Here is a 27,834-nt window from a genome sequence, read left to right on the forward strand (position 1 = left end):
ACAGCATTCATACTACAAGGTATTTGATAAGCTGAATCAGAAACAAATACTCTTAGAGAGAATGTGCTTCTACACAGCTGGACTATAGACGTAATAAACAGGGAACTCATCTCCACCCTGCAGCCAGCAAGCACATTTTTATTTCTCGATTTATTTAAATATGCATTTATTTGAGGCTTATTATTGGGCCAAAAATGTTCTCATCTCTCTTTCAATGAATCCATCATGTGAAAGAGCCTCTCTCCACATATATCGACGGACATTATTTAGAGTACAACAATCTTATGACCCCTCAGTGATCGGATCAGGTTGGAATCTCACTAGACTACAACAGAAGCCAAGGCACATTGTGTATAGATTTTGATCAGATCGTTGAAACCGCATTTGATTTGGGACATATTTTGACAACATTTCAATGAAGATGTAAATGCAAATGCATTCAGCTATGCAAGGAATATGTAATAAGGTTGCGCTGATAAATCACATCACAAAATGTGAGAAATCACTTGGAATGCCTGAGGAGTTGTAATGAAAGGAAATGGCAGAAAGAATTTTGAATGCATTCTTTCTATGTTTTTAAAGTTTGGTAAATGACAGACATGTTTCAGTTAACACAACCTGTGACAAGAATGATCAGATCTCAATCCAATCATGCTGCAGACACATGAAGTTGTAAAAAAAAAAAAAATCTAGATACTATCTGGATAAGAAATGCACGTCGATTCCAGGTGAAAGGGCACCACAATGACAGTTGCTAATCTAGGTAATGTTTCAATACATACAATTTAAAACAAAATCATTTCAATCATTCCCCCCATACACCAAAATTATGCAACATGGGACAAAACCCCAAGAGAATTCACAAGAATTAGATAAGAAATACCTGTTGTCTAAAACAAAACTCCCACCAGAATCTTTCATGATAAAAAGACAGAAACCACTTCCTTTGTGTGAGAAACTCCCATATTCGGTGATCAGATACTCATGCAGTGATCAAAACACAATGCTAGCAGTGAAAGACAACAACACAAGACATTTGTATAACTTTTCTTTTAAGTAGAATGTGCAACAAAACTTCAACAAATGTAAATGGAGCCCCAGAGTGCACCTCTTCAGCGGGCCCCATCACAAAGCCTACGGCCCCATAGCGAGCCCCATGGATAAGTGAGGCCTTCCAGAAGACAAAGCAGTTAAAAATTCTTCAAGTCGGTAACCTGATCCTCTGGCAGCTTCTCAGGGCTCAGTACAGTTATTCAGAAAGCCTGTCGGCTCCTCTCCACCCTGTCAGGGCGTCGAGCCAACAAACCCACAGCCACTGGATTCCTCGCTTCACAAAAGACCCGCTCTTCCCCAGAGACTCTCCAATGTTACATTACATTACAGGTACGCTAGGGCAACAGGCAGCACAGAAACTTGTTTTGAAAAGTAACCGATGCGTTTAGAAAGTGTTCACAGTTCAGAGGATGACAAACATCTCTTACTACTCACTGGTTCAGTCTTATGTCTCTTCTTGACTGTGATGGGGTGATGAAAGAGAAGAGCATCCATCTCTTACGACACAGAGAATAGACAACCAACTACTCAAGTTACATATTACATAAAGTATGTGTATTAATACGATTCAATGATATTGATGGACAGGTTTTGAAATTCTATACTTTTTTGTCTACATAAACAATTAAATATAAATAATTATTCAATAAAATTTAGATGCACATATATTACCATTCTTCCCAATGAGATTTTAAAATTCTAGGCTTTTTTGTCTTTTAAATAGGGGTGTAACGATACGCTCAGGTCACGATACGATACGTATCTCGATACGGAGTTCACGATACGATACGTATCACGATATTTTGAACAAAATGAAACTGAAATTCAAACAAGATTTATTAAAAAAACTAATAATTAATTAACAACAAATAATTTTCCTTGTTGTACATACAAGATCACATTTCAATAAAATAAATAAATATAAAATTTTAATAAAAACCTTCTGTATTCAAATTAACAGTTGAATAGGGCTGTCTGTCACTGAAAATAAATGTTAAATTTAACATGAACTTAGAATTATGAATAGGGGCCGTTCACATATCGCGTCTAAAAGCGCGTGGAAGGCGCGGCTGCACCGCTTCTCCTTCTTTCCAAAGCGCTTGCGCTCCTGTGGCGTCGGTCGTTGCTATGCAACCATGAACTGAGCTCTCCAAGAGGATCAGGATGTTTCTGCAAAGGATAAATGATTTCTAGCCCTTGCATTAGTTTTACTACGAGATATATTGATGGAGATAAGATATAAAAACCACCATGTACAGCTATGATCAGCTGTTCGGCTGAGCTTTTGATGTTTTGTTACGGAAAGGCCATAGCTGATCGGTTGATTCTTGTCACACGACCTGCGGTGCGCTTGCGGCATTCTGAGAAGTTGGGAATTGCATGCGCGTCGCGACCGCGTTGATCCAATTATGAGCGCGCCTGCCGCGCAGCTACATTTGAAAATAATAACTGACTTGCACGCGGAAAAGACGCAATATGTGAACGGGCCCACAGAACTTCTTAAAGCAAAGCATCGCAAGCGTCTTTTGCTTTTCTGTGAGCACAGCTGTTGCTGTGCACTGCGGTGAAAGAAAGCCACGACTTTTCTCACGCGACCATGCAAGAGACTGACATGAGAAACGTTTAAACCTTGCAAGATTCAATGTGTGCCCGAAACACTTACTGAACTAGAGAGCTGATTAAGACACACCATCTACGATAAATCGTTACACCCCTAATACTTATAGTAATTTAAAAATGTGGTAGCATTGGATCTGGACAGGAAGGATAACTCTGGGAGTTGGAAGGGGTGTGTCGCGATTCTGCCTTCTCACATCGCGATACAGGTTCGTGGACCTGCGTATCGCGATTTCGGTTTCATATCGCATATCGTTACAGCCCTACTTTTAAAATAAATGTTTAAATAAACAAATAATACCTAAAGAAATGTGTGAATGAATATAAATAATTATATAAAAAAAATTGCATTATAAATGACAGTACGGAAAATAGAAGTTCACTTTCAGATTTGTCAAAATTTATATTTAATAGCGTTGTTAAATTATTAGTGTTTTTAAAGACTAAATTTAAGTGAGTGTTACATGATGGCAAAGGTAAACATGTAAAAATGGGAAATGCGTAAAAACAAATAAATATCCAATATTAACAGACACTGATAAATAAAAATCTCTAATAGCAGGTAATAACTGATATGAGACCAATAAATAGTTATATCCAGTATGTTTAGTCAAATATATCAATGTACAAATATGCTAACAGGATTGTACTCTTGAGCTTCCTTTGTCAGTGTAGCCTGGAAACACAAACCCATAAAGCCAGGAGGAACAACTAAAACACCCTTTGTGCATGGAAAGAGGTGAAAAGGGAGCTCCATGCACCTCTTAACAACACTCTCACTCTTACCTGTGTTCAAACAGCTGAGTTAGCTCTCTCTGCTCTGATTAAGTATTCTGAGAACAGATGGCAGGCATGCAGCAACAACACTTTTCCTATGAAGAAGGCTGTCTGAATAGAGAGTCATATTTCCATACCACACTGTTTATACTGCAGTTACACTGCAGCCGGTGAGGAGACGCACAAAGCCTCCACCTCTAATTGCCAACAGACCACTTCCTCAATTCATTTAAAACCATTTGCGTCCCCCTTCTCCTTTCTATTTAGCCAGGTCAAGGTATCCGCCCCAACATCCCCCTCCTGGGTAAATACAAATTAATGAATGCAGAGATGGAAAGAGCACTTTGGTGGTGGACTTCACAATGAGCCTGACGTGAAGGTGTGCTGAAAAATCATCTCTAGCCCCTTTTTTGCCATTGTCAACAGAGATTAAAGTGATACAAAGCAGCATCAAAATGGCCCGTGCTGACTTTAGTCAAGGCCAATGTGTTAAAAAAAAACCTCAAAGGAAACAGAAGACAAACAGTTAGCTGAACAGTATGTAGGTCTACTCCAGATTCAAAAGAAATGATCTAATATACACTACAATAGACATTTGAAAAAAGAAAAAAATCGTTCCAGGTAGATGCTAGAAGATGTCCATGTAAAGATGTCTGCATCGAAACTTCACCGTAGGCTGCGTGCAGTGTGCATAGCCTACGGCTCAGCCTGACGTGCACCTCTCCAAAAATATAATCACGCGTCAATTCCACATGGACCACAAGCGCTGTGATTGGTCTGCTAGAACCTCTCCCTGCATTTGTAATTGCACATCGATGCAGACAGGGATACAGAAGTATAAATGAAAACCGATGCATAGCCTATGGCAGTGGTTCCCAAACTTTTTATCTTGGAGTACCCCCTGAAGGGATTACCATCCTTCTGCGTACCCCCTCTCTTCCACTTCGACTGCAGTCACACCTTTGCCATTAAGGGACAATAATTTGCCCCCTAAATTGATTTTCCAGTGCATTTTTTTACCTTTATGAATAACTTATAAAATAAATAATGTTTTAAATAAAAAATGTTCAATAGAGAAATATGCAATGATGGTAAAACTAAGTAAAACTTTTAAATATTAAACTAAAACCGCCAGCAGGTGGCAGCAAGTCACTGTTTTTATGAGTGAATCATCGAGTCATTCATTCAGTAACGAATGGCTGTGAATGAATCATTGAATCACTGACTCTCACGATTCGTTCAAAGCCGCAGAATTGTTCACGAAACACAGGCGTGTGTTGTAGTTCTGCTGTGGTTTTCATCAGAACTATTATTTCACTGCAAAATAGAGTAAATACTGAGTACTGTGTTTAAAATGTAGGCTACAATTTTATTTTTTTTGACCTGTTGTATAATAATGTCACGTTTGCAGTCATGTGGATATTTGGGAACAATTGCATTCTTGCTCGTTATCATCATTAAATACAAGAACTCACACAAGGTATGTTTTTGTATCGGAGAAAGTTTGAGTCTTAAATCGAAATGAATCCATTATCTGTGTCTGTATTTGTTCATGCGAGTAAGTGCTAAATCTCCACTTTTACAAAGGTGCATTGTCGAGAACGGCAGTAATTTAGCGCGATTTAAGGCAGCAGACTGCGCACAATCAATCATATGCATGCTGCTTGTGGATACAGTCATTTTTGACTGCAAATGATGAGGTAATCTGATTAAATGTACTGGATTTACGACATTTTGGCAATTAGAAATACATGCTAGATTTTAATATTATTTTAAGGTAGAATTAAATGAACTACTCAGCATTTTGTTCGCGTACCCCCTATTGTCACCTCACGTACCCCCAGGGGTACGCGTACCCCAGTTTGGGAACCACTGGCCTATGGCGTAGACCCAAAAAAGAAGTATAAATTGGCCTTTAGCCTCAGATGTCACATCCACGAATCATTGGCTGAACATCTGATGTATAAGTCACAATGGGAAACACTTTGGGAGTTTTGAAGTCATCATCTGATTGGTTGAATTCTACAGGATTGTCGCGTTCTTAAACAGTCCACCTGAAAACTAAACGCTGAATTTTCAAAAGTATGTGAAGTTCGCGGCGGCATTGTTGCAGTAAACTTGCACAACATTCTTAAATTAATAATTTATTAGCTGCATGCCGGTCTGCTATCATAGGCTTACATTTTTACGCTCCTGAACATGACGCGGAACAAAACAAACTCTGACTGGCTGCTTTACATGTCAGCCAGACATCCTCTTGGGCAGTCCTTGACCAATGAAAGCTGTGATAGAGTCCAGACCTTCTGCCGTCAGTCTGAAGTTCTGGCTACACAAGACTAGTCCATGTGAAACTTCTGAGGGCCCTTTTCCACTGACAGGGTGCCGTCCGTTGAAAAAGGCAGTTCTGGGCCAGAGAAATTGGCACCACATTGGCTCATAAAACCTCAAACCAGGAAGCATGATCTTAGATGTTGTATTGCTTATATGGAATTTAAAATGATTGCTTTAACAAAAAATAAAAAAATAAAAATCACATAATGACTGCTAAGATTTTTTTTTTACTCTACCATTCCAGTTTGAGGTCAGTATAGGAAGTCCCCCCATGTGGTTCTACAAAAAGAGCATTGACTTGCTGCCTTTAGGGGAATTTGGAAGAGATCCTCTTTGGCTCACAGTAATGTCCGGCATCTTAATACCCTCAATCAAGGAGAGTGCTTTACAATAGCTGGAGGTCACTAAAAAGCCCACTTGTGTTGACGAAAGAATATACAAACTGCCCAAAGGTTGATCAAACACAAACATTGGATTTTACTTCACTAAACACACACAAGTTAAGCAATTTAAAATCTTTCCCCCTTACTTTTTAAAGGAATTGGGTTTCAGAGAAGAACTTGTCATGCCAGTTTGATGAGTTTATCAAGAGCGGATTTCTTGGCAATACACTACATATATACGACTTCTTCGGAACTGTGTTTAGTAGAAATGTTTGCCTACGACACATTTTTGTAGCCATCAGTTCTTGGATCAGCTTCATGGTATAATGGAATAAATCCATTAGCCATCACTGTGAAACATATTTAAAACATCTAAACTCCCTGACAACAGGCAGAGTCACAACAGAAGAAACAAGCTGACCTACGAATCTATGATTTCCCTTCATACAAGACCACGTGTGACGTCTTTGCTGAGTGATATTGTGCAACTCAAAAAAAGTAAACTGACCCCACGGCCTGTCATACAGAATGGAAATCTATGCCAGTAAAAGAAGCTGTGAACACAGGTGTCTGCGCACAATCAGAGTGACCCCATAAATCTCCAGTACCATTAGCCCGAGCATTACAACCTTGCCAAATTAGCAAAACAGCTGGAAGACATTAAAGTCCCATTATCAGAGAGCAGAAAAAGAAGAAAAAAAACTTAAATTAAGGCTAATATGTAATATTACAGCCTGCTTGTGTAGATTATGTCCAGACAGAAATTTATTAGACAAATTGAACTTAAGTACTTGGTTGCAAAATAACCCTAAATTTAAAGGGTTAGTTCACCCAAAAATGAAAATTCTGTCACTTATTATTCACCCTCATGTCGTTCCACACCCGTAAGACCTTCGTTCATCTTCAGAACACAAATTAAGATATTTTTGTTGAAATCCGATGGCTCAGTGAGGCCTCCATTGGGAGCAATGACACTTCCTCTCTCAAGATCCATAAAGGTACTAAAAATATATTTAAATCGGTTCATGTGAGTACAATGGTTCAATATTAATATTATAAAGCGATGAGAATATTTTTGGTGCGCCAAAAAACAAAACAAAATAACGACTTATAAAGTGATAGCTGATTTCAAAACACGTCTTCAGGAAGCTTCAGAGCACAAATGAATAAGCTTATCGAATCTGCTGGTCGGAACGCCAAAGTCACGTGATTTCAGCCGTTGGCGGTTTGACATGTGATCTGAATCATGATTCGATACACTGATTCATTTGTGCTCTGAAGCTTCCTGAAGCAGTGTTTTGAAATCGGCCATCACTTTATAAGTCTTTTTTTTTTTTTTTTTTTTTTGGCACACCAAAAATATTCTCATCGCTTTATAATATTAATATTGAACCACTGTACTCACATAAACTGATTTAAATATGTTTTTAGTACATTAATGGATCTTGAGAGAGGAAAAGTCATTGCTCCCTATGAAGGCCTCACGGAGCCATCGGATTTCAACTAAAATATCTTAATTTGTGTTCCGAAGATTAACGAAGATCTTACGGGTGTGGAACGGTTGTGGTCAAATTTTCATTTTTGGGTGAACTAACCCTTTAAAAAAACAATTCATTATAGTATTAAGGGTATTATCATTAAGGGTTTTCTTAAATGAAAGGGTCTGCAATAAATTAAAGAAACATTTTACTCAAAAATCTTGTCATTCTTTCACCTTCATGTCAAATCCAGACAATTCAACTGAACAAATTGGAGCTGTAACTTTTAAGCATCATAAAAGAATAAAAAACAAACAAACAAGTCTTTAAGACTTGTACATTACAATTTACACACAAGTTAACTGAAGCCATATAAAAGCTTGTGAGTAAAAGGCTGAAATAAATAAATAAAAAATAAATAAAAAACCCAAACGATTTCTTTCATGTTTTACAGCAGAAAACAAGTAATGGGGCAGGAAAAAACAACAGCAAGATGAAGACATTAAAAAAGGCATCTTAATAAAGCAAGATCAAAGGCTGTAGTGAAAATGAATGCAATTCTTTCTCATTCCTGTGAGTCATCACCAAGTGAACCACTGTGACAGACAGTGTGTCGACTGACAGGTTTGGGGGGCCTCCACCGCTAACAGACTCCACGCCTGAGGAGATAACAGTTAGACGGGCCAACTGAACACTGAAACACCCACAGAGAAAAACAACATAAGGGTGAGAGGAGAGGTGAACACACAGTCCTGCGGCTGATGATTAGCTGTTTCCTGGATCAGGGAATGTTGGAACCCCGAGACTTGTTTTTAACCAACATGGGATCTATACCAATAGCCAATCTGTTTCCAAGCCATCATAAGAAAAACATTTTACATTTTTGACGTAATGAGAACCAAATCACAGTTTCTGCCATTACAAACAACACAAGCAGCTATTATCATCATCATCAGTGAGAATTCTACTACATTTTACATGCTATTTTTTAAATTAGCCTTTTGCATATCACAGTGGTTAGTTAAAAACTATCCAACAAGACCCCAAGACACAGTCTCAGTGGACAAAAACAAAACTTTCCATCCGAAACTAAAGAGTTGGACGGTATTAGTCAACTCTCTGTTTTCAATTACAAGCAAAAAACATCTTTCATCTAGCGCTGTCTCCAAGTCTCCAAGCATTCAATAGCTTTGTAAATAGATGCCAGCAACTCTGCAGTAAAAAGAGTAAGAAGAGAGGAAGTCCGGTTGAACGACTGATTTATTCCTCTCAGCCTGAGGTAAAGGTCGCAAATCACAGAATATGTCCGAGGTGGGACACTTGTAAAGTAGACCCAGAGGACTTTCAAGAGTGTAAGGAGGAAGAAACAGTATCATACCAGTCTAAGGGGAATCCACGGTACTCAGGTCAGACCACATTTCAAAATTTAGCAACTTCCTGTTTGGGGCCATCGCAAATGAATGCCATCTTGAGCTGGCTTCTAACTATTGAGACAAACAGATTATATTTAGTCAAAATAGATGTACTGAGAAGATTAACTCTTTAGTAGGGACACAACGATATTAAATAAATGTTACACTATTTATACTTGTCTAAACAAATAAATAAATAAATAAATAAATAAAATCTTTCAGATGTCATATGTGAATGCAGACATTGCATTATAAATGTATATTATGAAAAATGAATATTTAGAAAAAGACATTACAAAATTATTTTATTCCAAATAAATAAATAAAGAAATGTGTCTTAAGCAACTGATATACGGTGCATCTCTAGCTGCACCTGTATCTTTTGTCAGAATCAAGCAGCTAACTTGAACATTATCTTTCAATTCCTGGAGAAGATCCCCAGATGACCAGACAGACATGAGCTGTATAACAAACACATAACATGTAAGAGATAATTTAACTTCAACTGATAGGACATTTCCTGTGAGCTCTGGAAAAATGGTCAAAAACCCTTTCAATATGTCTGTTCTTCTCTTTACCCATTCCCCAACATATGATTCAAAGAAAAAAAAAATGGAATATGACTAATTTATCTTGTCTTCTAGACAAGATAAATCCACTCAAAAGGTATCATTACTATTTCAAAGATTGGGAAAATATAGGCATTACTCAGGGGAGCCATCAGTTTGCTACAACCTTTCTTTCTAAGAAATAAATCACTCCAGAAAAAAAAGATACTAAGTATGGCATAGAATAAGCCTGAGGACATGCATTATGCGAGAACATGCATACAATTAGGATTATGATTAAGCTCCGGCAAACTACAAAAGACACCCAGAGGCAAGATCCAGCCACTTAGAAAGTTACGTAACAACTATAGCAAGGTCAGACCAGGAAGACCAACAACTCGACACACGAAAGAGAGGGAGAAAGACAAAAGGAGAGAGGGAATAAGCAAACTTCTGGCCCCCTGCAGAGAGTGGTCCAATGCAAAAGGGAAATTGATGCTAACTCTACACAAACACAGAGTGTCAGACTCATAGTGTTTGTGTAGGTGTGAAGACCGCTCGTTCAGCACTGGGCCGGAGAGGGTGACCTCTGATGCTTGGGGTTGTAAAAGCAGATGGTGTCATGCACACAATGGAAAAATGTCTGGAAGTGAGGGATATCGTACTCCCAAACTGGCAAAGGACAGCAGAAGTGTAAGTGAGCGATAAGGATGGTGTGAAAAACAATATGGAAGAGGAAACATTCCAAAACGTTCCACTCATTGAGTTTTACATTTGAGAAAACTAAAATGAAAATAAATGTGAGACTTGGCTAACAAGCTCACCAACTCCTAATGTTGTTATAGTACATACTGCAAATGTTCCTGACTGCCAAAACATTAAATACGCAAAGAGGAAATGTTCTGCCAGCAGGCATTTAGTTGAAATGAAGTCATTGGCAATTCCTCTAGCCAACTAGATATGAGCCACCTGTACAGCATAGCTGGAGTGATAGGGCCTTTGGAAATATGGCCGTGGCATTCTTAACAAATGATCCAACAGTAGCCCAGAGAGGTTAAAGTGTATCTTTGGAACGACCGGAATGACCTTTGGAAGATTCATGGATCTGACCTCAAGGTGACGACAACCAGAAGAGAAACAACATCTTAGAATCAAGGCACTGCACAGTGACATCACTTCTACAATGCGGAAAATCAATGAAAATCACATGTGAGATCAGATGAGAGATAGAAAGCGAGTGATTGTGGGTGCTTTTCATCAGCATGCTTCAGCTCTCAGGCAAACATAAATTCTAGCAGCAAAGAGGCCTTTTATATTCAGTATCAGTTCTTCAAATCAGGCTCAATTGAGATTCCTGTACACTATCTGTATTGAGATAAATGAACACTCTTCACATAGTTGAGCGCTTAAATGAGTCATATTTTTGTCCAAATATGCTCAGCAACCATCTTGATTTGAGTTGTTGATCCTTGAAATGGGTCTCATGACCAATGTGATCATGAACAGACTGAACGTCAACATGAACAGACTGGAAAGGCAAGCTACACTTTATGAAAAATTAATGTTTACTTATGTCTAAACAGCCTAAGGCGACATTTAAAAGTTGTCCTGAAAGCTATTTGAATAATTCACACTCATAATGATGGTAAACAGTTTTCAATTGTTCACAGGAACAAAAATGACCATTCAAAGAGTCTTAAAAAATAAATAATTATAGTTTATGAAGGCATGAATTCCATTCCTTGCCATCCATTAAACCTAGATGCCCTGCAATACTTTGCATTGCAAATCAATACCGGTTATACATGTGTGATGAGACACTAGCAGTGCCTCAAATATGAAAGCATAAGTGTTAACCTCATGTGCCCGGCAGGTGTTTATGACACTATGAAGCCGCCGCTCACCCTCACCACAGAAAGGACGAATCAGAGGTCTAGGGCAGCCATTACTGCCAAAGACCAAAGAGTTCAGTGCTAGTAGACATATACAAGAAAGTAGAAGCATACACACCATGAATAATCCCAACAAACTCAATTATGGAAAACATTTCCATCCCACAAGAATCTTTCTAAAAAGTCTTGTGGAGTTTTCAGTGGAAGTGGGCTGAAACCCTCAGAGGTCTGCTGCCCTGGGTTTGGGAGAGCATGTTGACTGTATAAATAGAGAAAGGCCAGCGAGGAGTTTTAAATGACTCATCAAAATGAGGAGATTCTCCCAACTTAGGAACAAAACGTGCTGTAGGAAAGACAGAAGAAGTGATTTCACTTTGTAAGCAGTGAACATCTCTGGCTTTCAACAGATCTAATAGTCTTTGACATGCTGTAAAAGACCGCCTACAATGAGGCATACAGACTGTGCTAATGATAATGATACCTAAACTATTCATTTTTAGTTTTGGTGACTTCATTTCTAAGCTGAATGGCTGGATGTCAAAGCTGTTGACAACAGGATCAAACGCCGGCATTGCTGTTACTACATACAGCTCTTCTCATGTTTTTAACACCTCAAAGAACGGTGACAAGTCTGTGAAAGTGTCATGGGTAGCAACTGAAATGGGCTGAAGGAAATGGATGAGAAAAACGTTTTATTTTTTCCCCTTACGGATAATGACATGGACATGACCAGGATAGAGAGGAAGAGAGTTATGTGGCTTTCTTCCTGGTCCCCTGCAGGATGTGGGCAGACACAAAAATGACACGTTGGGAAAGTCATTGTTGTCAATTCAATATTATATTTCAAAATATAATCAATGAAGGCCAAATCAGAGCTAAAGGGCGAATCTCATGAAAATGTCATTTCACTGTAAAATAAAAAATACATTGTTTTGTTTTTTTAAATAAAATTAAGAATGTTTGTATGATAGTTTTTTGTTTGTTTTTTTGTAATTCTTCTGTGTTTAAAAGAATTTTCAAAAAAACTTATATAAAAAGAGAATATATATACAATATGCTTTTAATATAGATGTTTTTAAAAATTTTTAAAATCACAAAATAATGACTAATGTGATACCCAATCATAAATATAATGCAAAAAAATTGGTTAAAATAGGTTTCACTTTCTTTAAGCAAAATTTATTTTTATTCAGGCTGAAATAAAACCCTCAAAAATTCCTAAAAACAGAAAAACTATAGGTTAAAAGTTTGAAAAGGAGGTGTTGAGGAGGTGAAATTACACAGGACTAGAGTGTCTGGGTCTCATGCAACCCTGTAACCTGCACACTTTTAATTACAAGGCCAAGAGCGAAGGTGCAGACAGGGAGTAAAGGATGAAAAAGGAGAGCGGAACAGGCAAACACGCCCCCTCTGCAAACTCACAGATGCTTTAAGAGACCTAATAAATCTTCCCTGCTCACAACTTTCCAGCTTAAACATCCGTGAAGCTCTAACATGGAAAACAGACGAGTGTCTGCTGTGAACATGGAAAAATCATACTTATACAGACATGTATTTACAGATTACATCGACATATACAAAAGTCTAACTTGCTCTGAACTAAACTATTCTACATTGTTAGTTAACGCTTGTAAAGAAGCAAAGTGCAAGCAGGCAACAACAGACAACCAGAACTGGGTGAGATTGAGTGAAGGAAAAGGAAAACAAGAGGAAGAAAGAGTGAAAGTGTGTTGACCTACCCTCCTGCTCGTCCCTGCTCAGGCTCAAACCTCTAGTGTGAGCCTCAGTTGGAGTCTCTGGGCTTCTCTCTGACTCCACCCATATAGTGTCATGTGACACTAACTCACCACACCCCTCTCCAACACCAGAGAACTCAGTGAAAAGAGATGGCCAGAGGAAAGAGAGAGAGAGAGAGAAAGAAAGCAGGAGGCCTATCTGCCTGACAAAGCGCACACACACACAAAGCTTAGAGGCAGGCTGGCTGTCTATCCCTCCCCAGTTCTGAACTGAGAGAAAACAGAGCAAGCTCAGAGTTTGGACTGTCCTGCACCAATGATTTATGAGCTCTGAATTACCTTTTACCTTTTGTTCTTTCAACTGGAAGAATTTGCGAGATCTCTATTTAGGGAGAAACTGAAGCAGACTAGTGGTTGAACAGAAAAATGGATGTTATGTTGCATTATAAATTACTACAAGTTTTGACTTTTGAGACACCCTGATTTAAGGCCCCGATATACTTCAAAGTACTAAGTTCTTTTTCGTTCTTCGTTTAGGGGTAAAACGAAGTTCGCAATGCGTGACCCGTGATATACTGTAAACAAACATCTGACGCAGCCCACACTTCTGAGAACAAGTTACATGAATATGTGAATATGTGTTGTACACTTTCTTCTTAGTAACAAAATAAACACAACAAAAATGAGAAAACAGCAAGCATTTTTTTATAGAAAGCATAAGAAAAGCGTCTGATCATAACAACATGGGTATGTTAGCACGAGCTCTGAAAAGTAGCACTCCAGTCACGTTTATTTGTAGAGCACTTTATTCAATAGATTGCTTAATATCAAGCAGCATTACAGTATCAAACAAAGCACAACTTCATTTTGTACTATAAAGCGGCTATCCGGTGTGTTCATGTTTTCACCAGCGGAGATCTTACCTCAACGAACTCAAACACACGAAATGAGTCAAACAAGCGCTCCACGTGAGTGAGGGCGGAGCCTCAGTGCACACCTCCTATTTCCTTATCGTCACAGACCAATGGTAGTATGTAGGGCTGGGCGATATGGCTGAAAACTGTATCACGATATCAGTGTTTCATATCGGTCGATATCGATAATTATTGATATTTTTTATAGCCCATTTAAAATAAGGACCAGGAGAAAAATATATTACATTTAAACATTTTTATTTTAAACCTAACCTTCCTCTGATCATAATCCCCTCAGTTATTAAGACAGAAATGTCAACAACCATGGAAAACTCAAATAATTAAAATGTAAACATAAGTCTAAAGTAGGGTGACCACCCCAACCGAAATTAGGAGCTTTGTCCCGCAAGACTTAAGTAGTGTCCCGCATTTCATTTATGTCTGTAATTTTTTTTCATCCCTGAAATTACAATACCACAGTAAGAAATATAATAAAACTGTGACTGGCATTTAAAAATCTATTTGTGCAGCCGTCATATTCTAGCTGTTAAAATAACCAACCAGCGCAATCATAGAGAGAGGTTTTCCCGCTGATGACAACTGAGTGTGGGCCTCATCAAAGCCGGTAAGCACAACTACACCAGCAAGGATTTCATCTTCCATACTGGATAAGAACCTCAAGTGCTGCTCAAAGCTGCCCAAATCGATGATTTAAAGCATGTAATCATCCATCCTGATGCTAAATATTTCCAACGAACGGCGGTGATCAAGCGCCACACACGGAAATGGTCAAGCACCTACAGAAAAACAAGATATTCTCCATTTGTTTTAACCAATACAAAATTGCGAAATTCAGACACGACTTTCTTCTCACGTTAATATTTCATTTAATGCGGGTTCTATGGCGTTATTACATTAAAAAATGTCGAGAGCGCATCAAATGCGCGAGCAATCTCTCCACTCACAGGCGGATTCCCTTGCACAAAACTGGACGCGCGCGCGCTCTCACTCAGATATCACATCTGCGCGCTCAAACTTTTGTCCTCCTGCATGTGCAGCCGTGAATCTAGAATTGTCTTCTCTCCAGGATTTAATGTTGCCATAAGCGCAACATTATAGTGTGGGCACCCACCGGCAGAAACATTAATCGGCGCATATGCCACGTTTGCCAACACAATGTAAATCAATATTTACATAGCGTAATAGTTGTAAACGTTTTATCGAACACATTTTTTATTGATATCGATTATGTGTCTATCGCGATACATATCGTTATCGTTTTATCGCCCAGCCCTAGTAGTACGAAGGTGTTTTGCAGCTGGAGCGAACTTTTCCTGAGAGTTCACTTTGGCAAGGCATTTTGAACTTCCAAAAATAAAACAAACTTAGTTTTGGCCGGATTTTGTTCAAAATGACGTCACATCTGTTCGTTCTTCGATTTCGATTATCAGTCTTATAATGCATGTCAATGGTAACACAATTTATAAGAGTCAAAAAACACGACAGACAACTCCTAAATTAAACCCTGCGGCTCGTGACGGCACATTGATGTCCTAAGACACGAAACGATCGGTTTGTGCGAGAAACCGAACAGTATTTATATCATTTTTTACCTCTAATACACCACTATGTCCAACTGCATTCAGCACTCGCTTAGTGAGGTCTGATCGCGCTCTGACAGCGGAAGTGATGTCTCGCACTTATACTTCAATAGCCGCTTTTCCACTGTTGGGCCAGTGCGAGCCAGGGCTAACAGCGTGCCGGGCTGGGCCTATGGCCACAGACCTTAGGCACCGAGGCCAAAATCAAGTTGCGTTTTCACTGTCGGTCCACTAGCTCCGCAGCTCTGATCTAAAAACCGCCCTTAAACACACCTCCCTTGATCAAACGTCACACAACCCAACCCATTTCAGCGTGTAGACCATCACCTGACTACGATTAGCTCCGCCTTTCACCTCGACTGCGCCTCAAGCCCCAGCTGGCCCTGCTTTGGACCAAGGTTTTCGGCGGGCCGAAAAACCCATGCCTTTGGCACCGAGGAAGCACCGAAGAGGCACGATCAAGCCCCGGAAGTGACAGTGGAAACGTGGCTAATGAGTGCCAGACATCACTGCAGTTGTCAGAGCGCGATCAGACCTCACAAACCGAGTGATGAACGGAGTTGGACATAGTGGTGTATTAGAGGTAAAAAATTATATAAATACTGTTCGGTTTCTCTCACAAACTGATCGTTTCGTGTCTTAGGACATCAATGTGTCGTCACGAGGCGTTTTTTTTTTTTTTTTTACAATGTAATGTAATGTTTGTAAAAAAAAAAAAAAAAAAAAAAATCATTATGGAGAAAATAAAATACTATGAAAATGGTTTCAGTTATGATTTTTTTATTTGATTTAGTCTAGTTAGTTTTGTATCCAATACAATGTGCAGCAGCAGCACATTTTTCCTCTTGGGCGAGCGATTCTCTGACAACAGTGACGCGCGGGTTGATCCAAAATGAGCGGGTGCCTGCGGTCACCCGCGGTTACGAGTCATCCAAAAATCTTTTTAATGATATTCGGGTCGCGGTCGGTCGGGTCGTTTGAAATAAAGATGCCAATTAAACCTTTGTAATTTTCAGTTTTACTTACTAAAGGTTTCAGTTTTACTTTCATGGGTATTTGTGAACATTTATTTATGGATATTGTAGCCTCAGTCTTTGGCTTAGCCTACCTGTTTTTGTTCGTCTAAAATGCATTAATAAATACTTTATTAACATATTCTATCCCTGCATTTTGTGCTTGTGAGAGCTTCAATTGGGCATTCACGTGGCGAAATAGCCTAAGCCTACTAATACAAGTGGAAAATCCTTATTTACCTTTTGAATGTTGAGCGTTATTAACTTTTGAATAAATGCTGACGCGGGACAAAATGCCAGATTTCCCAACACGTTAAACTGAGCAATCCCATTGTACCATTTTAATAGGCTACTTTTAAACGCATATAGCTCAGTAATGTCAGTTTTATGTATTTTCTGAGAGGGGGCGGGATTTTTGTTGGGAAAGTCGGGGGAGAGACGCACACTTCGATTAGACTGGATAAACACATGCAGCATCTTAATTGTTAAGAAAATGAAACGAAATAAATGAGTAAATCAAGTCTTTATTACATAACACTAGGCTATATCATACAACATTCACACTTTTCCAAAAGTGGGCCTTCTCTCAGTTTACCTGCTGATTAATTCTTCAAGCAGGGTCGAAACATAAACATCGCATTCATCAATAATATGCATCTAGACAACTGAAATGGAAAATGATGGGCCGCCTCAAGAACTGCCTGCTCTCGCGGCTGCACCACTGAGCGCACCACGTCAGGTCCTGAAACATTTCTCTCCTCCACAGGCTGGATTAATGGATATTATCGGCCAGGGAGGCTGATGGGGGGCCACACCCCCCCGCACCCCTAGTTCTTACGTCTATGGCCCAATGACGCTACAATGAGCATTTACTACTTTTAAAAAAATGCGGGTCAGGAAGCGGGTCGGGTACAATATTTTCCTTTTTTTTTGCGGTCCGAGTTGCGGGCGGGTTAGTTGAAAACGTTGGTCGGGTGCGGGTTGTTTATACATTGACCCGTGCATCACTGTCTGACAACTTACTCTGCGTCCTAAATCCTTCAACAGACCAGCAAACCAATGAGAATGCACAACAGTGATGACGATACGTAACAGAGCATAGGCGCCAAAGCTGCTGTAAGATAAGCATACCCGGAACCCTCCATCACTGGCAGATTTGAAGAAAATTACCGTGGTTTGGCAAATAAATATATGACGGACAGTTGCATATGCATTACCGACATTTTATCATGTAAGCTTAATGGTATACCTCAAACAAAGGAAATTATAGCAATTTATACTGTTAATATTAATCAGCGAGTCCACAAATGGCTTGGATATGCAGAGCATCCGCAGCTTATATGACACCCCTGATGAATATTATATCATATATATATATATATATATATATATATATATATATATATATATATATATATAAAATGTTGGAATTTCATTCAATTTATGTCATAATAACTAATGAAATAAATCCTAAAACTTTATTTCATTATGACAATAAAAAAATATTTCCAACAATTTGTAATTAATTTGATTTAAATATTTTGCCCCATCGAGACCACTAATAAAATTTCTTGCTTCCAATGAAGCATAAAATCTTAATACCGATAATATAATTTGTAATAAATAAACAACAAAATGCACAATAAAAGCATTTTCACTAGTGATCTCAGACTTTTGGCCCCCACTGAATCTTTTTCAGTTTAGACTCAATCCAAACCAAAAAGAAAAAAAAACAAAAAAACAAAAAACAAACACATGCTTTCAATTGCGAAGAGCGATCAGTGTCCCTAAATCAAAAACAGATCTCAAATCATTCTTCACAGAGAGTTTAGAGAAACTACACCTTAACTTTTACAGAAAACATCATCAGTATAGGAAGGATTACATTACAACTCCTAATCAATAAGCCCATCTGTCCGCTTTTAATTCACCCATGTCTGAAATATTGCTGTGCATGTGTTTCATGCCTAGTCTCGGTTGCAAATAAGAGTTGTATTTTCGAGGGAAAATGAGTAAGACCAATAATATTGTTTACATTATTGAATTAGACATGCCAGATAATTGCGGTCACTCCAAACATGTACCATGAAACTGAACAGGCAGCACTCATGGCAACCCCTGATGTAGGGCGTCATTAATTGCAGGCCATGGCTCTTGACAATAAGCCACTTCCCTTCTTTCACGCACCAGAGGGGGGGCTCAAGTTTCAACATCAGTTTTTATTAACACAGAGCAAAAATAAACCCTTCCAATGTTTGGCTGGGTTTTCAACAATTCCAAGAGCCAGCGTTCCTGTTCTCTGAGGGCAAATCCTTTACTCTTTGCATCTCCACACTTTTCCAAGAGGCCTGCTTTCTGCTTTTCTTCTGAAGTGCTTGTGAAGTCTGTGTTTAAAAGGAGGACCGCATACTAGATAATGAGCTCAATGTGGTTAGGACAGCAGACATTTGCTTAATTGGTTGAGCATTTCCCCAAAAATTAAAGAAGAAACCTACTCTGTTTTTGAGTTAAAAGATGCCAAAGGTTTTACTGACACCCTTTTCTTAGGAACCCTGCGAGATCTGTTCCTCTCCTCCAACATAGGCCAGCAGGAGATCTTGCTGACATGCACCCACCATACAATGATAACAGTTCAAGCTCAACATGCACTCATCTCCAATGTTTCTGTCAGATGAACAGCATCTACTGACTTTCTCTGGCTGCATTCCATATTCAGTTTCTGGAAAGCCCTGCATGCAGATGTTCGAAGGAGAGTAAGAAAGCTGGAAGGGAGAGCAAGAGACATTAGTTCCCGTGCTAGGAGGTCTTACAGCAGATAAACAATGGACCTAAGCCATCTTTGTTCCCCAGTGCTGAGAAAGAAGAGATGATTTATTCCTCTGTGAGACTAATGCAAACCATTTGTCTCAAGGGCTTCACTTTTACAGTGGTCATAAGTGCACAGAGTTTATGTGCTTGTGAGAGTGTGTAATACAAAAGAGCATCAGATATTATGTTATGGGCAAAACAACTCACACAGCACATAGAGGAGCAACTTTCAATATAAAGTTAGCTGAATTCTAGCCAGTGACAAAAATGTCAATCTGGAAAGTTCAGTCTCACTATCAGAGTTAATCTCATGCTTTTTGGGTTTTAATTTGTAGTTTAAAAACATGATCACACATGATCAGCTGCTAGTTTGCCTCATTGGAACATTATTAACCAGCTTTATTTATATCCATCTGCTCAAATAATTATCATTCATTTGCATCTTTGTTGCAACTAAAACTAAAACCAGTCAATATGAAACAAACAAAAAACTGGAATCAGATCATTATTAGATCATGATTTGGCACCAAGTTACTCACTAACAACATCAGGGTCCCAGTGGTTAATTTAGATTTCTTCCTACTTAAATCACAAGAGTAAACAGAGAGAGCTATTACTAAAGTCAAACAGTCTTAGATAACCATAAGCCACTCTGCATTAAATAACTGGGTCTGCTTGGAGAAGCTGTACAGAGAAAGAAGTTCAATATGCATTACAGTATGGGCTGCTACAGTGAACGTGTTAAAAAAAAATCTGGATTTTTACCACAAGGTTACTGAAATCTTTGAATTTTTTATAATGTTTTGTCTCCCATTAGCACGTAAACTAGATGTCAAAAGAACAGAACTGTGTTTTCTGCTTACATTTTGCTTCCATGATTTGTCTGTGAAACAATGAACTTTTATTTTTTATTATTTTTTGACAGAGAAACTCTGCTTACATTTCTGCCAATTTCTTCTGTTTTCTGTATAGTGTTTGCACAGTAACACTTTTTTCCCATGACAGTTTATTGTGGAGTTTCAGATTTTATATTCATCTGCAGCTAAACGGCACATAAAAACAAAAACTGTGGTTTAGTCAGATGGCTATTGTGGTATAAATAGGCAGTTCTTGGCCAGAATAAGCTGTAAACTGAACCAAACCAAAGTTTTTCATAATATTTATATTTTATTTATTTTTTTCAGCTTTATTTCAATTAATTCAAAATGATTTTTAATAGTTTTAGTTAACAATAACACCAGTTTTGATGCCTAAATTTAAGAATTTTAATATCAGACATTCATCAGTTACCATCTATAAAATTAAAATAATCAACACTTTTCACATTTTCGGGTTTCTCAGAAGCGAAAGTCACCATAGTAGGGTAAAATTCTATAGCGGTGAATGAAAGAATACATTAAATATATTTTTTGAATTTCCATTTGCTCAAATAGCAAAAGAAAAACTCCACAATAGTGTTTTCACAATTTTCAAAAAGAGGAAAAAACATAGAGAGCGATTAATAACAGCAGTCAGAAGAGAGAAAGATGTAATTTTTACCGTCACTCCCATAGCCGCTGTATTAAGACCTGTACACACCGGGACAAATATCGCATGCACTTATCGCATTTTTCGAGATGTTTTTTGTGTTCGTGCCCAAGCGATTTTTACTGGCGATGCGCAGTGAAAGTGCAAATTCACTCCCTGACAGTATATGGTGCTTGTGCTTAACGGTAGTGCAAATAAACACATTTATGATATTAAAGGTCCCGTTCTTCGTGATCCCATGTTTCAAACTTTAGTTAGTGTGTAATGTTGTTGTTAGAGTATAAATAAAATCTGTACAATTTTAAAGCTCAAAGTTCAATGCCAAGCGAGATATTTTATTTAACAGAAGTCGCCTACATCGAACGGCCAGTTTGGACTACATCCCTCTACTTCCTTCTTTAATGACGTCACTAAAACAGTTTTTTGACTAACCTCCGCCCACAGGAATACACGAGAGTTGCGTTTGTAGAGTGTGTTTGTCGCCATGTCGTCGAAACGCTGTTATTTTCATCCCGCAGTCCAATCACCGGGTCTGACTCCGGCTCAAATTGATAGGGTAAAATTAAAGACATGTTTACAATAACACTGAGCGCGTGCATCTCCACGTTATGGTAAGAGGCGTGACCTTTCCGGGCAAGGTTCGCTAAGCTGCTGTCGAATCACAACACAGGAACCGCTGGCACAATCAGAACTCGTTACGTATTTCTGAAGGAGGGACTTCATAGAACAAGGAAGTCATCAGCCCGTTTTTATGACAGTGGAAACAGCGGTATACAGATAAGTAGCTAAATTATGTGAAAAATACTGTGTTTTTTTACACGCGAAACATGAACACATGTTATATTGCACACTATAAACACAATCAAAGCTTCAAAAAAAAACACGAAAAACGGGACCTTTAATAAAGTTAAAGAAGATAAAATGCAGATATAAAATGGCATATATGGCATATATATGACATATGAGAGATGGTAGTCAGAAAGTGCAAATAAGTCTCAATGACAGTAGTGCAAGTGAACGGTATAGTGCAAATAAACATATTTATGAAATAGACATTCTCAACTATATTTCTTGAATGTAAAAGAAAATAACAGTAAAAATACAGACAAATCTATCTACACATCTATTGGTGACGTATGCAGAACAGCTATATCAGATGACTGAGCACTCAACATGCTTCACAACAAACAACAAGAGTATCACTTTACAGCCTCTTGTCCCCTCATCCCTCTGACTGCACAATGACCCCCATCCTCAGATCCAGTGCTAATTTGTCTGCTCAACAGCTTGGCCTGCACTGCTGGGATTGGGTTTATCCCCTGAACAACATGCAGATAGATAGAGAAGAACAGATATCATTATTCCCGCTGGATGCCAAGAGACATGATATGCTCACAAGCTGTTGTCACATGCCGTGCCAGCTTATCCATCTGGCCCTGGGTGTGGAGAGGATTGGGTTGAGGGGTACAGCTGGCACAGAGGGTCTCTGACCCCGACACAAGAGCAGGGGTGACAGCTGTACATGCTTATCCCCAGTCAAAACCGCAAGGCCAAGTCGAGAAAGAGGAAGCCTGGGGTTTGTAAAAGGATAAAAGCTGCGCAAATCACACACTCACAGTTGTGGCAGGCACCCTTCACACCACGGCCCCGCAGAGTCAGGGCCAACAGCCAGAGATACTGACAGTGACACGACAGAGACTCTTGTAGACTTCATACTGAGCCAATGAGTTTCTTTCATGCCTTTGACTAAAGCTTTTCTTCAAACACTCCTGTTCTGCCACTGGTCAATTGGTTTAGGGCTGCAACAAATAAATCGATAAAATCAATGATAATTCGATAATGAAAATCATCGACACTGAATGTCATTATCGATCAGTCGCATGGAAACCTTCCGCCTAAATAACGCATTTCTATGCATAGTGAAAGAAACAGAGTGACTTGCTGCGGGAAAGGAATGCTTTAGCGTAATGTTTACCATGGCTTGCCCTGTCAGGAGCTTTGACAGATACATGTGCTTTTTAATGATTGATATGTTTCCTCAGCACAAAACTTGAATCATTTTCACCTTCAAAAAGATGAATCAGGCAAAAAATCATTTTCACCTTCAAACAGATGGGACACATTAGAGAGGCAGACAATTAATAATCAGTGAAATAATATTAATTTTGCTGAAGCATCTGTTGTTGGATGTTAAATTTAGGTTTAAAAGTCAACATGTAATTCAAGTATTTTATGATAGTGGTAACTGTAAAGGAATAACAGCATGTATTTGAATAGAAATGTAAGAAGTTTCTTACACTTAGCTACAGGATAAAGAAATGACAGTAACAGGTTACTGTGTCCAGAGTGAATGTGTGTTCGTGCAGAATATTCCTGCGTTTATGTTTTTGTTTTTCTCTATTATCTTTATTATAATCTTCATTTTTTAATGTAGGGATTTAAACTGTCCTTTTGCTTTATATAGCTATTCTGCATATAGCATAGATACAGATACATTCACTATATATGTTTTCATAGCATTTAGCTATTTGTTTGAAGGACAGCGCTTGGAAGGATGTGGAATAGTGTGTTGTCTATAAAAAAAAAAAATAAATAAAAAATAAAATTGGGCTTTTTAACCGATTAACTGATTAATCAAATAAATAATCTGCCACCTAATCAATTATCAAAATAATCGTTAGTTGCCGCTCTAAATTGGTTAAATGGTTGCATTTAAAGTGGTCACAGAGTTACAAAATATTTGTAAAATTTAGTTTTATTGCAAATTACAAATATATAAACATTATTTTTTGTAAAGAAAAAAAAAATTTTTCTTTAAAAGATTGTTTTTTAAAGAAACTGTGTAGTGAAAAATATTAGTATATTTTTTCCTCTGTTAAATATGTTTCTTTAAAAAGACTGCCCAGACCACAGTCATGTTTTACATTTTTCAAAAACAATCAAAAACATACACTTCAGATTTTATATCCCTAGCAACACAAGATAAGATGGCCAAAACCAAGCTGAAAAAATTCACTGAATCATTCTGATAAGCTTCATGACGGTCTGCCAAACAATCTCAAATTTACATACCAACACGCTGAAGTACAATAACAGAGCAAAACTCCAAATTCATATCCTAATTTTTTAACCTTTTACATGGGAAACACTGACTGAGCAGCAAACCTCAGTGGGCGGCTGCCGCCCTGTTTTCCAGAGCAATTGGGAATGTAGAGTCATGGTGAAGAGGCTGTTAGAGAAAACAGAGTCAGATGCAGTCAAAGGCCTGTTTGTCACCATGTGTCCAGAATTGCAGCATGCTTCATGCAGACGAGAAACCACCACCGCTTCCGCACCACAAAGCAGCTCTTTTGTTCTCTCCAGCACAGAGAGCCTGAGGAGGAGACATGTGAACCCTTGTTGGAAGATGACTTAGGAAAACTGCTGCATCTAGACCGCTTTCCATTTCTGAACGTCTCCCTCAGATCAGAGATCTATTCTAGGCCAGCGGTTCTCAACTGCTAGGCTGCGATCCGAAATGGTTGTCAGATTTGTTCTGTTAGCTTTATGGAGAAAAAATAAAATAAAATGTCAATATTTGGTTTTAAAAACATTCATTCACTTCATGATTAGTAAGCGTGTTGGGTCATTTCTTAATTCCTAATGTAAACTCTAGGTTCAGAAGCAAATCCAGTTGAAAACCACTGATCGGCCAAGCCAAAAACTACTGACTGACTAACCTCAGGATCAACGCTTTCTGTGGGAGAGGAGAAAGAAAGTGAAGCTTCAAATCAGAATAAATCAAGAGTTAATATAGAACCGATGACAGAAAAGAAAACATCCACACACACACATAAGCTGAGATTCAGCATGTATCAAAACTATGTAAACTCCTACTGTTTGTGTGAATCGAGGGGGAGGCGACCAAAGAGAAATAAACTCTTGCTATTAGCATTTCAAAGCTGCCACAGAAAAGTCCATTTCAAATGAAGCACGCAGGCGTCTCACGGGGCGGTGTGTGTGACGTGGTCCTGAGGGAAGCACATGTTGGGGAGTTAAAGGGATATTTCAAAATTAAAATTTCTACCACAGTGGTTTCTCTATGATTTTTGTGATTTAAAAGACCACAGACCTCACAGATCACAGGCTACTCCCTCTGCACTGAAACGCACCTTTTCTTTTCCTTAAACTAACATGAAACAAAGCCCTGCAAACATTTTCAGTCTCCAATCAGTATCCATAACAGTTTCAGTATCAATAACTAGTATCAAAGTATAATCAAATTAAGATGATTACTCAAATTAACACTAAATGAGAAGAGGATTTATAATCAAGGGTGAGCGAACTGCACTGTTTTCATCTTGATCTTACATAACCCATCAACAAGAACTATCTACCCTTTAAAAGCATATGTATCTCTATACCAGTGGTTCTAATCCAGGGGGACTCAAGAGGACTCAAATGACTAAAAATAAGACAAAACAAGCATTCAAATGGATTTTTCTTATTCAACTATTTTTTTTTCTTTGCAGAACCAGAGCTCCAACAGTCTTGAAAAAACTGGATATATGAGGTGGCCTCATTTTTAAAAGTGTGATTTCTAGATCTGGAAATTCATGTTAATGAATAAAATGGGCATGGACATTTTTATAATGTATATATATTTTCTTATTATTAAAAAAAAAAATAATTTATAAAAGTAGAAATTGTGAAAATTGTGTGAAACACACACAACCACTGCTCTAGAGACACCAGACCTGAACCTATTTGTGAGTACAGAGTGAGTGAAAAATCACAGTGAACAAGACATCTGCTCACTATCTCACCAAAAGAGCTCCTGAAACCACATTTGGCCAAAAGTTGCTTTATTGGCTGTGTTGACAGTAAGATTCCAGTCAGTGTCAACATCCAACGCCGCAACACCCGCAGATGTGTTCGAATGGAGAAAAATGAGGCCACACGATGGCACATCATCACATTATACAGTGATATTGTTAGGGATGTCTACAAATGAAAAAGCTACTGTATTTAAGTAGTTCAGTGTGCATATATACCACAGTGAATCATATATCACAGAGCTCTGATCTCAAAAACAGGTTTGTTGAACTGCCATGACTGAAATATGGCCTAATATCTTCACCTGATGGAAAAAGGTAAGACTTGTGTAGAACAGTGACTCCTACTGGCACTTAAAGCAGCTGCAGAGAGTGAGAGTGCAAGTGAGAGGTCCTTTGATGACGTAGCTCACAGTTGCAACTCGAATAGGAGTTCAACCTGAAATTACTTATGAGCGGAAATGTAACCATGCAGAATAGCCATCAAAACCACATCCTGTACTTGACTTGCTCTCACCAGGCAAGTCATAAATAAACTTATTCTTTATATTCTGAATACATTCTGAGCCTAAAGTTGGTCTAAATGAAATTGATATCGATGTAGCTGGAAAATATTGCCAGCACCTTTTCAGAGACACACAAAATGTTACTGAGGGAGGGGACTATTCACAGGAATAGTTCTGGACTGAGTAATAACTACCAACCAAAGCCAACTCATCCATCCAACACTGTGTGTGTGTGTGTGTCTAAAGGAAAAGTTTGCTGATGTGGTGAAGCCTTAAATGAGATCAATATGAATGTTTTAAAAATCTGAACATATACTTTCATTTTCAATCTTCTTGTCTCTGACCAGACAGCTGAAGGGAAGAAGCTGAAATGTGACACACAGAGGCCTGAAAGCACAGATTTCTGATCGCTTGGCAAACTGTGACATTAACCTCTGCATCAATGAGTGGCGCTAACCTCCAGATCACCCTCTCTCACTCTCTTTTGTTTCATAGTCTCCTCGGTAACTTCTCACACAAGAAAAAGAAAGCAAAAAAAAAAAAAAAGGCTGGAAACTTCTAGATCATCCCATCGCTGACATTCGCAGGGCTCTCTGAGGAGAAAGTGTGTGCCAAACACAGTAAAATTAAGAGCGCTCCAAGCATTCCACTCCTCTCAGGAACTCACTCCTTTAAGCCCTCTAGAAAAGATGCATGATCATCTAGTGCACTTATAGGTGAAGTAGCGGACGATGGTCTGAAATAAACAATTTTTCCAACAATACAGGTGATTTATGCAATTTTTTTGAAGTTAAAATACTTGCTATCCAATTTTAATTTGCAAAGACAACTAAAAGTAAAACATTCGAAGGTTGACTTTCTCAAAATGTATAAACACTGTGATGCTGTCAAAACATTGCTCTGAGAATCCAGACCTTCATGGTGTTTGAGAGTTTGGCAAGGGACATCCGTTTAGATGTTTTGATATTGCATTGCTTTTTGTGTATTCTGCAACACTCTCAAAGTCCAGTAAGTGGTGCAGTTGGAGATAAAAGCCTGTTCAGTTTTATCAGAAACATTGATCTGGCAATGTTTTATTACGTTGGTTGTTGTACTTTTCGAAGCAGCTTGAAAATTGAAATGTTCGGTGAGTGGCGGTAAAAGACTAAAATGGTAAACGTGACTACAGTGGTTTAAACTTAATATTATGAAGTGATGAGAAATTTTGTGCGCAAAAACAAAACAAAAATAATGACTTTATTCAACAAATTCGTATGTTCCCTGTCATACTGCTACGCTATTTTAAAAAACGTAAAATACGTCCGAACGACGGCTCAGTATTGGCCAGCTCTGGTCACGTGAGCAGCATGACGCATGCGTGTGATGCTGACGCAAGAGCCGGCAAATAGACCCCTTAATCGCCTACGTCACTATGGCGTCACCGC

General features: G+C 38.5%; 1 protein-coding gene across 1 annotated transcript in view; it reads right to left on the reverse strand.

The window, feature by feature from the left end:
• septin9a (septin 9a) overlaps positions 1-27,834 on the reverse strand; it is a 108,810-nt gene that overhangs the window by 19,104 nt on the left and 61,872 nt on the right.

This window comes from Megalobrama amblycephala, linkage group LG1, assembly GCF_018812025.1.
Source record: "Megalobrama amblycephala isolate DHTTF-2021 linkage group LG1, ASM1881202v1, whole genome shotgun sequence".
Classification (NCBI taxonomy): Eukaryota; Metazoa; Chordata; class Actinopteri; order Cypriniformes; family Xenocyprididae; genus Megalobrama; species Megalobrama amblycephala.